The sequence below is a fragment of the Alligator sinensis genome, unplaced genomic scaffold, assembly GCF_000455745.1.
Source record: "Alligator sinensis unplaced genomic scaffold, ASM45574v1 scaffold98_1, whole genome shotgun sequence".
Taxonomy (NCBI): Eukaryota; Metazoa; Chordata; order Crocodylia; family Alligatoridae; genus Alligator; species Alligator sinensis.
The window spans coordinates 668,864-682,798 of record NW_005842058.1 but is presented as its reverse complement, the minus strand read 5'-3'; the positions used below and the strand labels follow the sequence as shown (position 1 = coordinate 682,798).

Genomic DNA, 13,935 nt, shown 5'->3' with positions numbered 1-13,935 from the left:
TTTTGCTTCCATTTTAGGGTAATTGCCCATTCTCTGAAGAGGGCCATATTTTGCTGTCAGTTGTGCTCAGCACAGTTGGTAAGAGGCTTCTGATCAAGATGTAGGTAACCTCACTAGTGTAGACTAGGTAGAGGATGCCACTAATAATTGCAGGGAGTATTAATATGGAGTGGGGGGTGGATAATGTGACCATCGTTTCCTCACTTGAAAGAGAGAACTGCTACCCCAGTGTTTTTAGAAGGGGAAAATCCATCGTGTTTAGGGGAGACTTTCTTCCCAACTGGTTCTCCAATAGTGCCCATGTAGGGCTTTTTCTTCTTTTTAATAGCTTCTCAACTGGCCATTACTGGCTGTTTGGAGACTGGATTGACCAGAGGCTTCCAGAAATGCTTTCTCCTGTGATTTGAGTAGGATCAGAGTTGCCCAGCTGCACTGCTGAGTGGAAATCTGAGTCCATCTTCATGACCCCTGCCTACTTCAGTCAAAAAAAAGTATCCAGGCATGGTCAATCTACCCACAAAAAGACTGGGTGAATATGGCTTCAGTGGTGCTTTTGTCTTGCGGGGGTTGAAAGGATGTACAGCTTTCACCCTGCCCCTATCTATGCATTCCAGGTATGACCAGGAAACAATTTGCAAGTTTTTGCAATCTGGTTAGGAGGCAGCATAAGAGACTTGCTCTGTATGGGCATGGATTGGCCTAGGCTTTTCTTCTAAAAAGAGAGAGATGCACCCATCCACTCACTGCTAATTGGGATAGATAACCAAGGGGAAACGGGCATTAGCTGCCATCTTCCCTACTGCCCACCTGATCAGCTGGGTCCAGTCTTCAAGGGTCCCCTTCATCTGGATCTGGCCCATGGGTTTGGGAGACTGACACCCCTGCAACCCTGAGCTGGCAGGTGCCTTGCAAGTAAGGCTTGAATGGCTTGCAGGGGAATATAACCAGAGTGGTGCAGTTTGTGTTGCAGCCAGAGGGTGTATGATTTTTATTGACCTCTTTTAAACTGGGTGGGACAGGTTTGTGTGTGTTGTTTTTTTTTTTGGGAGGTCCCATTAGTGCATAAGAGACCAGGAGTTGGGCTCAAGGCAGTGACCAGGCCACAGGGCCCTGAGCCTTAGCAGGGTGGAGACAGGCCAGGGAGCCCAGTATTGCTTTTAGAGGGTGTGAACTGGGGCCTGAAGCCCATGAGGAGCAGAGATGAGGCTACTGGGGTCAGGGACCCCATAGCCCAAGAGGGGCAGAGATGCCTGGGAGCCCCAAAGCAAGGGTTGGGGACCCATAGCTCATGAGGGGTGAACTCTGGGGCCGAGGGCCAGAGCAAAAGCAGGGGGCAGAGGCCCCGAGAGACTGAATGGATGGGGCTGAAACCCAAGAGCCTGGTGTGGTGCCCCTAGGCTGCAAGGGGCTAGCTAGAGAAAAGGGGTGCAAAGCAGGAAGGCTGAGTCCCCAACAACAGTGTGAAGGCCTGGAGTGGCTGGACACTGGCTTGAGAGCAAAGTCCCCTATTTCAGTGGGAGTTGGTAACACATGTGTTACCATGAGCATGGCTGCAAGGGAGATTTGGGGGCCGTGAATGGCCTGTAGGGCCGTGAATGGCCTGGGGGTATGTCCAAACCAGGAAGGCCTGCTTCCTGAGGGTGGGATTCAGAGAAGGGATCTGCTGGCAGACTGAAGGACTGGGGCTTGCTCTAGGTCCCTCTGGCAGCTTCCCTTTCCAAGTCAACCAACTACATTGAAGTGTGGCAGGGGAATGGTTAGGGAGGGTACCTTGGAGCCAGAGCTGGGCAGCTGCCATTCGGCCTCCCAGGTGTCTCAGTTGCCCCTGGGGCCTGATCCTGTTATACCCCCGTAGTGAAATCCTAAAACACATGGTTGTAGTACTCTACCCCTAGCAGGTCTCCTAGGAGGTGTGAGGGGACAAAGTGGATGACTGGATACACAAGAAGGCTGAGTTACTGCTTGGAAGTGAGTTTTTCCTGGGCTGTGGGTTATGGCTGGTTTTCTGTACTGGAGAGCAATAGTGGAGGTTGGGTTGGACTGGCTGCCTCCTGGCTGAGTTGGTCAGACACTGATAAGGGTGTCACTGGCCCTCCTCTTTCCTTTTTTTCCTCCACCTTGGGGCCTGTTGACAATATTCCTGTAGCCAGGTTTGTAAGAATACAATTCCCTGGGGAATGTTTTACCACTTAGCATCAAGATCATGATGATTGCCCCTCTCCTGAGCATCTCGGCCCACTGTCTTGGGCAGGGATGAAAACATCTCAGTGGATTGTGGGCTTGTAGGACATGCATAATGTCTTCTCCTAAGCTGGGACTTCTGCCCTACCCTCCTTTTTGTCTTTTTTTCCTTCAACAAAAAGGGCATCCAAGAATGACTGACTAGTGGCCTATTGGGGTGCTCAGATCTTTGTGCCCACAGCTGTGAGTGCTGCTTCTCAAAAGTGGAAAGGGGCTATAGATGGACACAAGAGGGACTCCATCCCACCAACAGTTAGTGCTGACCTAGTGAAGGGACACTTGGAGGGGTTGGACATGTTCAAGTTGGCAGGCCCTGATCTTTATCCAAGGGTGCTGAAGGAATTGGCCAGTGTCATTGCAAACCACTGGCTAAATTGTTTGAGCACTCATGGCACTTGGGATGGGTCCCAGAGGACTGGAAAAGGGCCACTGTGGTCCCTACTTTTCAAGAAGAAGAGAGAGGATGATCTGAGTAACTATAGGCTGGTTAACCTCACCTCTATCCTTGGGGAAAACCTTTGAAAAAATTAAGGATTACATTTGTAGGAGTCCAGGAGGAAAAATAATGCTGACAGGCAATCAACATGGTTTCATAGCGGGTAGATCCTACCTACCTAACCTTGTTTCTTTTTGTGACCAGGTCACAAAATGCTTAGATGACATTCATCCCCACTCCTGCATCTACTTGGATTTTAAAAGGCCTTTGATACAGTGTTGCATCCCATACTTAAAAATTAAGCAGTTGTGATGTAGATTATTACAGTCAGGTGGGTGGAGAACTGGCTAATGGGATGCACCCAGAGAGTGGTGGTGAATGGATCATTTTCAACCTGAAAAAATGTGGGCAGTGGAGTTCCCCAAGGTTAGGTCCTTGGACCAGTGCTGTTCAGTATCTTCATTGGTGACTTGGATGAGGGCATGGAGAGTGCTCTGTCCAAATTCATGGATGACACCAAATTATGGGGCAAAGTAAACATATGGGAGGGCAGGAAGCAGATTTGGACATTGTTAAACTGCATCCTTTTCTGTTCTTCCCACATTCCCAAAGATAAGTGCAAAGTGCTGCATCTAGGGGGAGAATCGCCAACAAACCTACAGACTGGGAGGTGACTTCCTAAGCAGCACAGCAACAGAAAGGGATCTTGGAGTCATAGTCGACTCCAAAATGAACATGAGTTGTCAATGTGACGAAGCGATGAGTAAAGCCTACTGCACTTTCGTGCATTAGAAGGTGTATCGCAAACGGGTCTAAGGAGGTGATGCTTCCCCTCTATGCGGCATTGTTAAGACGGCAGCTGCAGTACTGCATCCAGTTCTGGGCACGGCACTTCAAGAGGGATGTGGATAACCTTGAGAGGGTCCAGAGGAGGGCTACTCATATGGTTAAAGGCCTGCAGGTAAGATCCTATGAGGAAAGATTGAGGGATCTCTTCAGGCTCCACAAAAGAAAGCTGAGATGGGATCTTGTGGCTATCTACAAATTCATCGGGGGGGGCAGCAGGAAATAGGGGATACTCTGTTTACCAGGTTGCCCCTTGGGGTTACTAGGAACAACAGCCATAAACTAAAGGGGAGCAGATTTAGATTAGACATTAGGAAACATTTCTTTATGGTGAGGGTTGCCAAAATCTGGAATGGGCTTCCAAGGGAGATGGTGTTCTCCCCTACCTTGGAGGTCTTTTAAAGAGGTGATTGGACAAGCACCTAGCTGGGGTCATCTGTCCCCAGTGCTTTTTCCTGCCGGGGGGGCTGTCCCCCAAGTTTTTTGTTCCCGGGGGGGGGGGGGGACTCAATCTATTGAGGTCCCTTCTGACCCTAAAAATCTATGAAATCCATGAAAGTATGGTGTACCATAGTCTTAATGGCATGTGCTTCTGCTGCAGCCTTGCCCTTTGTCCTGCTAGAGAAAGGGGAGGTCACCCTTTTCCTGTGACTTGTACCCCGGCCATTTGCCAAACGGAGTGGAGTACTGTGGGGATGGCAGGGAGAAGACACTCCTGTTGGTCAGCTGCTGCTTGCAATTGTACCAGACCAATAAGTAAAAGCTGCGGTGCTTGGTTCTACATGCATGTCTGGATAAGATCTCACCAAAAGATTTGCCTATTTTAAGAGACAAGGAAAAATGATTGTGTTGGTGTTCAGGGCATTCGGTTGGGGTGTGGGAAACTTAGGCTTATGTCACTGCTCCACCTAATATCCTTTGTTACAAATGAGGCATCTTGCAGGGTCTGTTCATAAGCACACTACTTCACATGCAGTGGAGTCCTTGGTCCCTGGGCAGTCCCACTGGACACCAGCTGAAGAAGTGTGGAGGTCAGGCCATGATGCCAGAACATCTGTACTGAAAAGCCTGCCCCTCCAAAGAGGCATCCAGTTAACTTGGTTTCATACCTGGAGTTCGTTTAGACGGTTCACTGGTAAAAGACTTTAAACATTAGTTGGGACTAGGTGGGTGAAGTGGGAAGTCTGCTGTTCCTCGGGTACATCGTTCAGAGCCAGTCTCAGGTGCAAGGGAGCTCTTCTTTCTACTTAAATGTTTGAATGCTACTGCTGTTTATGGGGTGGGAGACATGGGGAATAAACTTGGCTGTTTCTCCTTTTATATACCACCAGGACAGTCCCTGGAAAGCTGTTAGTCAGAGGACCTGGAAAGGCTGGAGTTTACCTCTTTGGTAAAGCTGAAAGAGGGAATGGGCAAAAAGGCAGCCTCCTTCTCCTGGCAACATGTCACTGATACCTCCTCTTCTGACAGTGCAGTGCCCTTGCTGTTCCTCCTGTTATAACCGTTCCCTTGCAAGTGACTTTAGGGGAGCTCCTCAATACAGAATTAAAGCAAGCTCTGCAAATGGACTTTAATAATCATGAGACATTTGTCTACTCACAGGAGTGGTTCCACAAACCAGCTGATCGCCACCTGGGCTTCCACCCATCGGGTTAGAAGAAGCTTTCTTGCCTTTCCATCCATTTTCGTGCAGTAGATGCCAGTTGGAGAACAAGACTGTGACATCAGCTCTTGCAAAGAGCTTACCAATCTACTTCCAGCTTGCTGGTTTTGTAAGTATTCGCCAAAGAAGAGATCTTTGTTTTAAATCTAAAACAAGAAGATTCCAAACCAAGTGTGTCACTCAAACTGTTCACAGCAAACTAATGGGGAAGCATCTAGGTTAGGTCCAGCTTGTTCTGCACTGAGCAATACCATACATAATGTCTTGGTTTTTTGGCTTTTGCATCTTGGTGCCATATCTGCAAACAATCCTGGAAGGCACTTTGGAAAGACTTGTTTGAAAGGGATAATGTGGAATTTTTATAAAGACAAGGGGGAGAGAAATGAAAAGGACCCTTCTAAATGGCCTGCTGTACCCTACTCTACCTTTCTACAGGTGAGGAGCCAAGAGGCTGGAGCAGAGCAGCAAAGACTTGCAGTATGTTGCAGGGGGGGAATAAAAAAATACCCTGATGGCTCATGTCATGTTGGAGTCTCTTTAGAGTGCATTTTCTTTCTCTCCCTCATAAGATCAATAACTTTGAGACCAGATGAAACCTTTGAAAGTGGAAAAGGAAAGCTTTAAATTCCAGTAAGTGTCCATGTTGTAGCTTTTTATACAAATGCCTTCCATCCAGAAAAAATTACAGCTACCAGCCTTGTTGCTTTAAACTTCAGCCTCAAAGAAACAATTTAAAGAGAGGAAACTATTGGACTTAACAGTGTGTTGTATAAAGCAAATTATGAAATGCATCTGTAATAAATTGCCAGCAGCCAAGACCACAGCCAACTGATATAAGGCCTATTACCCAGAAGTGAGGTGGGAACAATGAGTAGGCTAGTTTAATAAAGGAATTTATTGGGTTTAGAAAGTTTTTTTTAAAGGGCCATATCATTTTGTAAAAAATGTTTAAAAATCTATAGCAGGTCGGTCCAGGTCTTAAAGCAGTGTTACAGCAAGGGAGATCTTGGCACTGTTCATCAATTGATGATGGTTATTCAAGGCAAGTTGGTGTGGGTACATCTGTGCAATCTTTTAGTCCTTTTTAACCCTGTGCAAAGGGGGAGGAAACCTGTTTGGGTCTGTTCCCTGAGTCTCATGGTGAATTGGCTGTGGTCATAAACCACCTGAGCTTCCACCTTGAGGAGGTGCTTGTCATTCTACCAGCACAGGCTCTTGACTGGTAGCTTCCTTAGCACAGCTGGCAAGGCTTGAGGTTGAGCTGCTGTCTGGCCCATTGAGCTTGGTGATGGATTCAATCCAGAGCTCTTATGAGGCTAAAAGCTGACCTTCCCCTGGCACCCCATTGTTGAAGGTTAGGGCATTACTCTGAATTCATGCCATGAGATGAGCAGGGGAAGGTCCTGCAGGCTTGCTTCCATGGTTGCTTTTGCTTTGCAGGAGGGATGGCTGCCTAAGCTCTAGGCCTGCTTATCCCTTCCTCTTGGCTCAGTGCTTTCTGTATATTAGCAACACCCAGCATGGCGGGGCACCTCCCTGGGTTCAGGCTCCTTTTTGCTTTCCTGAAGGTACAGCCCATGCTGTATTGGGTTTTGTGAAATGCCTGCTGCTGGGCTGGCACTGAGGCATCTGTCTGCAGTAGCAGCAGGGTCTTTAGGTGGCTAGACTACTTCTGTATGGCTTGAAGTAAAACTGCTACGGCAGCTTCCACATGTCTGGAGTAGCGTTGGCAACAGAATGGTGTACCTAAGGCAGTCATCAATGTAGGCATGGCTCTTGTAGTCTGAGCAAGCTAGAGACTGACCAAATGCAAGCTGCTGAGTCTCCTTCCTAGATCCTGTTCCTCCAAATAGATCATGGACTCTACAGTGAGAATAAACTACCTCCCAAGCAAGATGAGCACAGTTTTTTCAGCTATGCACAGTGTTACCCTGGCTTTAACCAAGCTGTGAGCTACCAATACCCAAGCCATGGTATTAGAGCTCTGGTTCCTGGTATGTTGATAACATCTAGTCCAGGGGCAGGCAATTACATTGGGTGGAGGGCAGTTTACTGAGTTCTGGCAAGCTGTCAAGGGCCACATTTCCCTCTCCAGCGCAGGGAAGCGGGACCAGCCCTGCAGTCCCAGGTCAGAAGCCTCTGCTAGGCAGGGGCTTCTGGTTGGAGTGGGGCAGGGCTGGGTGGGTCTTGCTGCTGGTTCCTGCCACGGGCTTCCCCTGGGTCTGACTGACTGCCTTTGGCTCCAGGCAGCCAGGAGCAAACAAATATTCATTTTCTAAACTTATTTAGGGGCCTTGCGGGCCGGATAGAATAGTCTGGTGGGCTGGATCTGACCTTTGGGCCGTACTTTGCCCACCCCTGAATCTAGTCGGTGTTTCTGGAGGCTAGGAGATGAAACTGCTTCTCTGCTTATGATTCTTAAGGGGCTTCTGTAGCTGAAGACTGACGCACATACTGTGCTATACATCACTTGCTTAATGTATCATTGCTCATAGTGTGTAAGTTGAGGCTGTGGGTGCTTTTCAAAAAGATGCACCAATTCAGCTAGAAGTTATTGAGCTCAATGGTGTTGAGACTCATGCTCTGAAAGATTTTTACTGGTTGGAGTTGGTAGGATTCTCTGGCCAGTGCTATGCAAGTGGTAAGACTAGAAGATCATTATTCCTCCTAGAGTGGATATGGCTGAATTTATAGAAGGATAGAAAAACAGTTGTGAGTTGCGTTATTTGTGCAGGAAATGCATGGGGCGGATTTCAGAGTTCCCAGGTCTGGTGGGTGGCTCATAAAACAGGCAGTACTCTGAGAAAGGCAGGAGGGATCTTGCAGGCTTTGTACTGTAACAACATGCAACTTCCTAGCTCTCCATTTTTAATCCTCCTTGACATCCCAGTTGCTGCTGCTTCTATAATGAGTGCACAGACAGGGAATTAGAGTCTTCACTCTGTTTTATTTTACCCACTGAGTCTAATTAACGTATGCAAAGAGGTGGCACTCATGCAGGCAGTGAAGAATAATTCACAAGGATGCTGGCACAGAGGTGAGTCTCTGATGGGGGAGGAAAGGGTGGGGGGCAGGGGTCATGGAGTGCATGCTGTGCTCTCATGTGCCAGCCCCTGCTTGCTGCTTGGCTCCGGTGATACGTTGACACTTGTTGCTCAGTGCTAAATCTCTCTAGCACTGGGCAGGGCTGTGCACAAAGTGCACTGGGTAGGTATGAAATAGCACTGCAAAGCTGAGTGATGAATTGGGTTGGTGGCCCATCATGGGAAATAATATATATAAAAAAAAAAAAAAATTTTTTTTTCCCTCATGCCTGCAGTGATTGCACAAAGTCCTATGCTAGGGCAGCTTGTGCATGAGATTCCATGGTTACCCCTATGGAGTGCTAGGACTTTCAGGGAGTGCAAATGGATGACAATAGGGGCCATAAAATACAGAAGTGACTGAAGTTCTGCTCTCACTTCATTACTGCTGCATTATTTCTATCAATTCATATAAAGGATGCTGTGAGGATTAGGCTTTTTTTTTTTTTTTAGTGGATGCTTGCTCAGACCTAGTAAAGAGCTTGGAAAAGCCATAGGGCTAGTGGCTTTTCTCTGCCCAAGTGCTGTGAGGTCAATGGACACACGCTCCCAACAGGATTCTCCAGGTTGAGCTGGGACCCTATATTTTGCAGTGTTGCAACAGTGCTGGTGGGACTTTGTGTTGCCAGTGCAATGAAAGGGTTTAAATCTTGGGCTACTCTCGCTTTTTCAGCCTTTTTCGGTTGGCATATCCTAGGCCTGATAAATGGGATGTGGTTCCTCTGACTCAGGAAAGCTCTGTTCCCAAGCCTCTCCCTTACAAAGGAGGCATTTTGCAACGCTGCTGACTGCCAGTTGGCTGCATAGCACAATGATGTCAATTCTTCTCCACTGATGGGCAGAAGGCTCAAATGACAGGCCCTTGGGTGTCAGGAAGAAACAAGGAGCTGTATGTCCTCAGCAGCCCCCATGGCCTCTGGCTCCTGTTTGCTGACTTAGCTTCATGTTCAAGAGGGGGTTGTGCTAATGTATTCAAGCAAGGTTGAAGAGCCTGATACTTCCCATCATAGGTCTGTCTTAGTGGGTAAGGAAGGGATCACAGCACTATGTGCTAGCATGGTAAAGCTCTGCAAGTGGCATGATATCTGGGAGTCCTTGGCTGCTGTTTTTGGACACTGCAAGTGCCCTGGGGCTGTGGTGGTCTTTATCCACGTAGATGCAGATAAGGGTGCTGGTGAACTGTCTCCTGCTGCTTGCTGGGTTTGCACCCAAAGTTCTTTGGGTGGGCATGCACAATTCAAGCTCCAGGTCTGTTCCTAGGCATTGCACTGAGCGTCTTCCTGCCTGAAATGGAAACCCAGCTCTTTTCCTGTCATCTGCCTAGGGATGTACCTACAAGCTATCAATAACTGATTGCTGCAAGAAACTTGGATGGAGCCCTAAACTGGCTTGAGTGCTTGGGTTGTACTCTTCATCCACCTTGCACTGTCTGGGAACTAAAACCAGTAGGCAGCCTGTTCCTCCTGGATTTTGGAAGCCTTCTGCTGACTCAAGGTATCTGGAGAAGCATCTGCTCTGTTGAGGCACCTCATCTGAATGGAATAGGAGGTCTTCTCCCACTGGGGAGAACTGCAGAAGCAGATGATCAGGGTGCACAGCTTGTGCTGTGAAGTTTAGTTTTGAGTCCTTTCTAGACAAAAGCAGAAATAGCTTGGCATTCTCCTGCATCTTGTTCTCCATCCTAGGGAGGCACAGGCCATCCCTGGCCAACTTTGAAATGGGCTTATTTTGTACACCTAGAATTGCTGTCCCTATCTCCAGTCCCCACTGCTTGCAAAACAACCACCCTCATTGATATTACTCTGGCCTCCATCTGATACAGCTGCAATGCTTGTGCGCACTAGGTTGCTGCAGTCCAGGCAACAAGCTGTACTTTATGCAGCTCACATCTTGATGCTTTATGTATAGTTCTTCTCTGATGTTCCCTTCACCCTATGTAGCATGTAGCATGCACCTCTGCCATCTCTCTCTAATTTAAAAAGATGGGAACAATCAAAGAAACCAGGCTTACTGCATTCTTTTCAGCTTAACCTTTAAATATATATAGGAATTTATTTCCCTGGAGGGAGCTTGGCTCGAGTGTAGACAGCATCCTGTTCTGTGTGCATGTTTTGTGTGGTTATTATGTGCAGCTTATTTCCCCAGAGAAGCATGGCTAAGATGCCTCATCCAATTTCCACTGAAATTTTTTTAATTTACCCACTCCTGATTTGAGGGCGTGGGAAGCTGGGTGATGCCTCTGAGGTCTGGCAACAAGGATGTTGGGACTGTAGGGATTTCTGTATTGTACAGACAGTCCCTTACCCAGATGTACAAGTCTTTAGAAAGCCCAGATTTGGACTACTTGCCTCTATCTTTCAAGCACAGATCTCTATGGTGGGCATTGAAGGGAGGTCCTTCAGTGCCAGAGCCATGCCTACCATCACGGAGCAGGGAGACCTACATGGAGCTCAAATGCATACAGAAGTAAGGCAGAAAGGGAACTAAAGAAATTCTGTCCAACCAGGGATCCAGCCTGCAACCTTGGTGTTAGCGCCATGCTTTAACTTGGCTGAACAGCCTTAGAAATGCCAGTATATGCCTTGGCTTGGTTCATAAATAAGTATTTGTAAAGCAGGGCAATCCCATTTTGCTTTAGGACGGAGGTAGCAAGAGGCCCCAGCTGTTATAGCAGTGTTGCACTTGTGCATGTTCACAGCAAGAGGTCAGACTAGACCATAAAGGGCTTGCCATCTGAATAGGCGAGACACAAGGGGGAGGAATCCTGACCCCTCCCCCCCCACTACTTCTGGTCTAGCCTTTGGGAGGTGCATGGTATTTGGAGTACTTGGATGGCTGAGAACACACTTGGCCCCAAGGATTTCTCTCAGTGCCCCAAGTGTCCAAGGCATTACTCTTAAAGGGTAACGATGCTCAGTGTTGCTGGCACCTGAGAATGAAGACTTAGTGGAGATGGCTTTACCTTGGCACCAAGGAATAAATGGGATGAAAAGGAAACCCAGCTATCTTACTATGCTGCTTGTTTGAAGAAAAGCATTTCAGCTGACCTGTTGCAGGGCATTGAGGACCATTTTCCTAACCGATTTTTAGTGGAGCCCTTCTTGCAGCCCTGCCTGGGGGGAGGAGGAGTAGCCAAGAGAGACTGAGTTGGAAGGCATTATTTAATTAGCTGCTGAGTGCGAGGTGCGCATTAGTTTTGTACGTTCACAAGACGCATGTTGCTGCCCACAGAAACTAGTTGCCATAACGACTTTAATTTGTTTTGTAGCCTCTGATGGATTTTGGGTTTTGTTTGTTAATCTTTTTCCCCCCCCCCCCCCCCTTCTTCCTCCTGACTCTTAAATCCCTTCAAATACAAGCGCTTGTGCTCTCCTCCCCATAGCAGTGCTTAGCAAATGGTTATTGTATACCTAGATTCCCAGACCTGCTCCAGTTGGAGAGCACCTCCCTTGCTCGGATTGGTAGCTCACAGCTATCCTATTCCTGTGCAGGCCCTGGGTTTACCAGTAGCTTCTGAAATGAGCTGCCAATTCAGGTAGGGACTTCACACATTGAAGTGCTAAGCTGAAAGGGAACCTGTCCCAGGTAAAAGTATAGTGGTCCTGGCTATCTTGCATTAATGTCATAAGCTGTCAAAGTGGAAGTTGAATCATCTCTCAGCTGGAGTTGTACAAAGTCCAGGTAGTCCAGTGTAATAAAACAGTACTCTCTAGCTGCTGCAGATCACAGGGAAGGGGGAAATGGTTCATATTTGTAACAAAACGAGAGAGGACTCCACTAAATTTGTGCCAAGCCTGATGGCCTCAGGGAGGCCACCCATGACATGGGTGTTGTGGCTGAGCTGTCTGGGCCAGGGTCTTGCCGGCCCCTTGAGCTTGCATGAGCATACTTGATTGTCAAAAAAAAAACAAAACCCTGCTGGCTGCAAATGGTCTCTAGGGCTATGCTAGCCAGGACTGTGAGCTGCCATGTACTTGTTTTTCCACCTAGAGCCCCAACACTGGGTAAGTGGAGCTTCTCTATGCTGTCTCTTGCAGGAGAACCAGCAGGCACAAGCCAAATCCCAGGCAATTTGTATGCAGCAGTCCCTGTTGCTGAGTGCTAAGTTACTGTCTCTTAACACTGCTATCTTGCTAATTCTACTGACTAAATATTTAAAAAAAAAAAATAAATAAATAAAAAAATCCCTTTTCCCTATGCCCTCCACTCCCATTCCTGTAATCACTGAGACTAACAACTGAACTTGAATGGCAAGAGCATGGCAGGCTGGGAGTTGAGGGCCAAAATGTGAATTTGATTATCAAAGCCACAGCTCTTAAAAAGAGAAAGGGATGCACTCTTACTTGCCCAGGAAAGGCTGGCCAGATGCTGGAGCTAGGATACTGGGCAATAATGATCTGACCCAGTCCAGCAGTTCATATGAAGAATTTTGACATTTGGTAAAATTAATGCAACCACCCAGTCCCAGAGCAAACCTCTGAAAGGGAAGATAATGGCACTGGGGCTTCAGAGGTGAAGTTTGGTTTGTTATAAATAACTTTGCCCTCTGCTGAATTGCTCAAAATAGAAGTAAATGTAATGCACCAGAGAGAGCTGGAATAAAGCATGTAAATGCTTTGCAATTGCCTGGTCTTTGACTAGCATCTCCCAGGCATGGGGACAGGGAGGTGGAGGTGTTGGGGTTGTCTGAGCACTGCAGCTGCATGGTCTATTGCTAAGTTGTTGTACTGTCACAAGGCAGGGTATAGGAGGCCAGTTACTGAGAACTAGGAAATCAAAAAAGCAGGTGAAGGTGGTACAGGCCCAAGATGTGTAGGGTGCTATAGGAAATGAGGATGCTGCAACAAACTCCTTAGTTGTCTTAAGTGTCAGGCTAAGTGGCTGGCTTGTGTCTTCCTACTACCTGTCAAATTAAGGAGGTAGAAATCATAAGGCTGGCCTAGCTGTGCATGTGGTACATGGGCACTGCAGTGTATCAACCAAGCTGCAAGTAGGGATCCCAGCGGTGGCATGTGTGGGTTCAGGATTTGAGGCACAGGTAGAAGTGTGCTGGGGATCCCAACTGGCAGGCCGAGTTGAGGTTAAACTGCACTTGCAATGTTGTGTAGAGCAACATTGCTGAACATCACTCCTGCTGATTTTATTGCTTGGGTCACCTTTCTTTCTATGAGCTCCAATGATTTCCTGCACTGAGCTTGGAGCCTTGCAGGCATGGTGTGGTTTAAATCTTTCCTGACCAGGTAGGCAGTGCTGGCTCCCCTCTCCAAAACAATAGAGTGAAGTGCTGTGGAGTAATATAAAAATCAATTGTCTTGTTTAACTTCATTGTTCATTCATTGTTTGACTGCACAAAGGAAAAGCTAAGTTACTGGAGGTCTTCTGACATCCCTCTAACATGCTGTGCTTGTTCAGCATAAGGGGCAGGCATCTGATTTGGGGGGAGCTGGATCTGCTATTGATCCTTAGCTGGTCTGGTGGATGCAGCTGGGTAAATTTACTGATGTAGTTAAGGCTCTTGACTGGAGGGACACCGAGGAGCTTGTTCATATTCAGCCTCAAATTATTCTCAGTGCAGCGTGGCCATGCTAGGAATTGGGTGTCAAGGTTCCTGCCTCAAAGACCCCATCCTGCCATGGATGGATCCTCCTCTTCATGTGTATCTTGCT

General features: G+C 47.6%; 1 long non-coding RNA gene across 2 annotated transcripts in view; it reads left to right on the top strand.

Annotated features, from left to right (window-relative positions):
- Positions 1 to 13,935, top strand: part of LOC102379111 — a 156,443-nt gene that overhangs the window by 6,358 nt on the left and 136,150 nt on the right. For both annotated transcript variants that reach the window (XR_323762.2, XR_001357979.1), the window contains exon 2: positions 5,126 to 5,295. This is a non-coding gene — a long non-coding RNA (uncharacterized LOC102379111). The remainder of the gene's footprint in view (positions 1 to 5,125; positions 5,296 to 13,935) is intronic.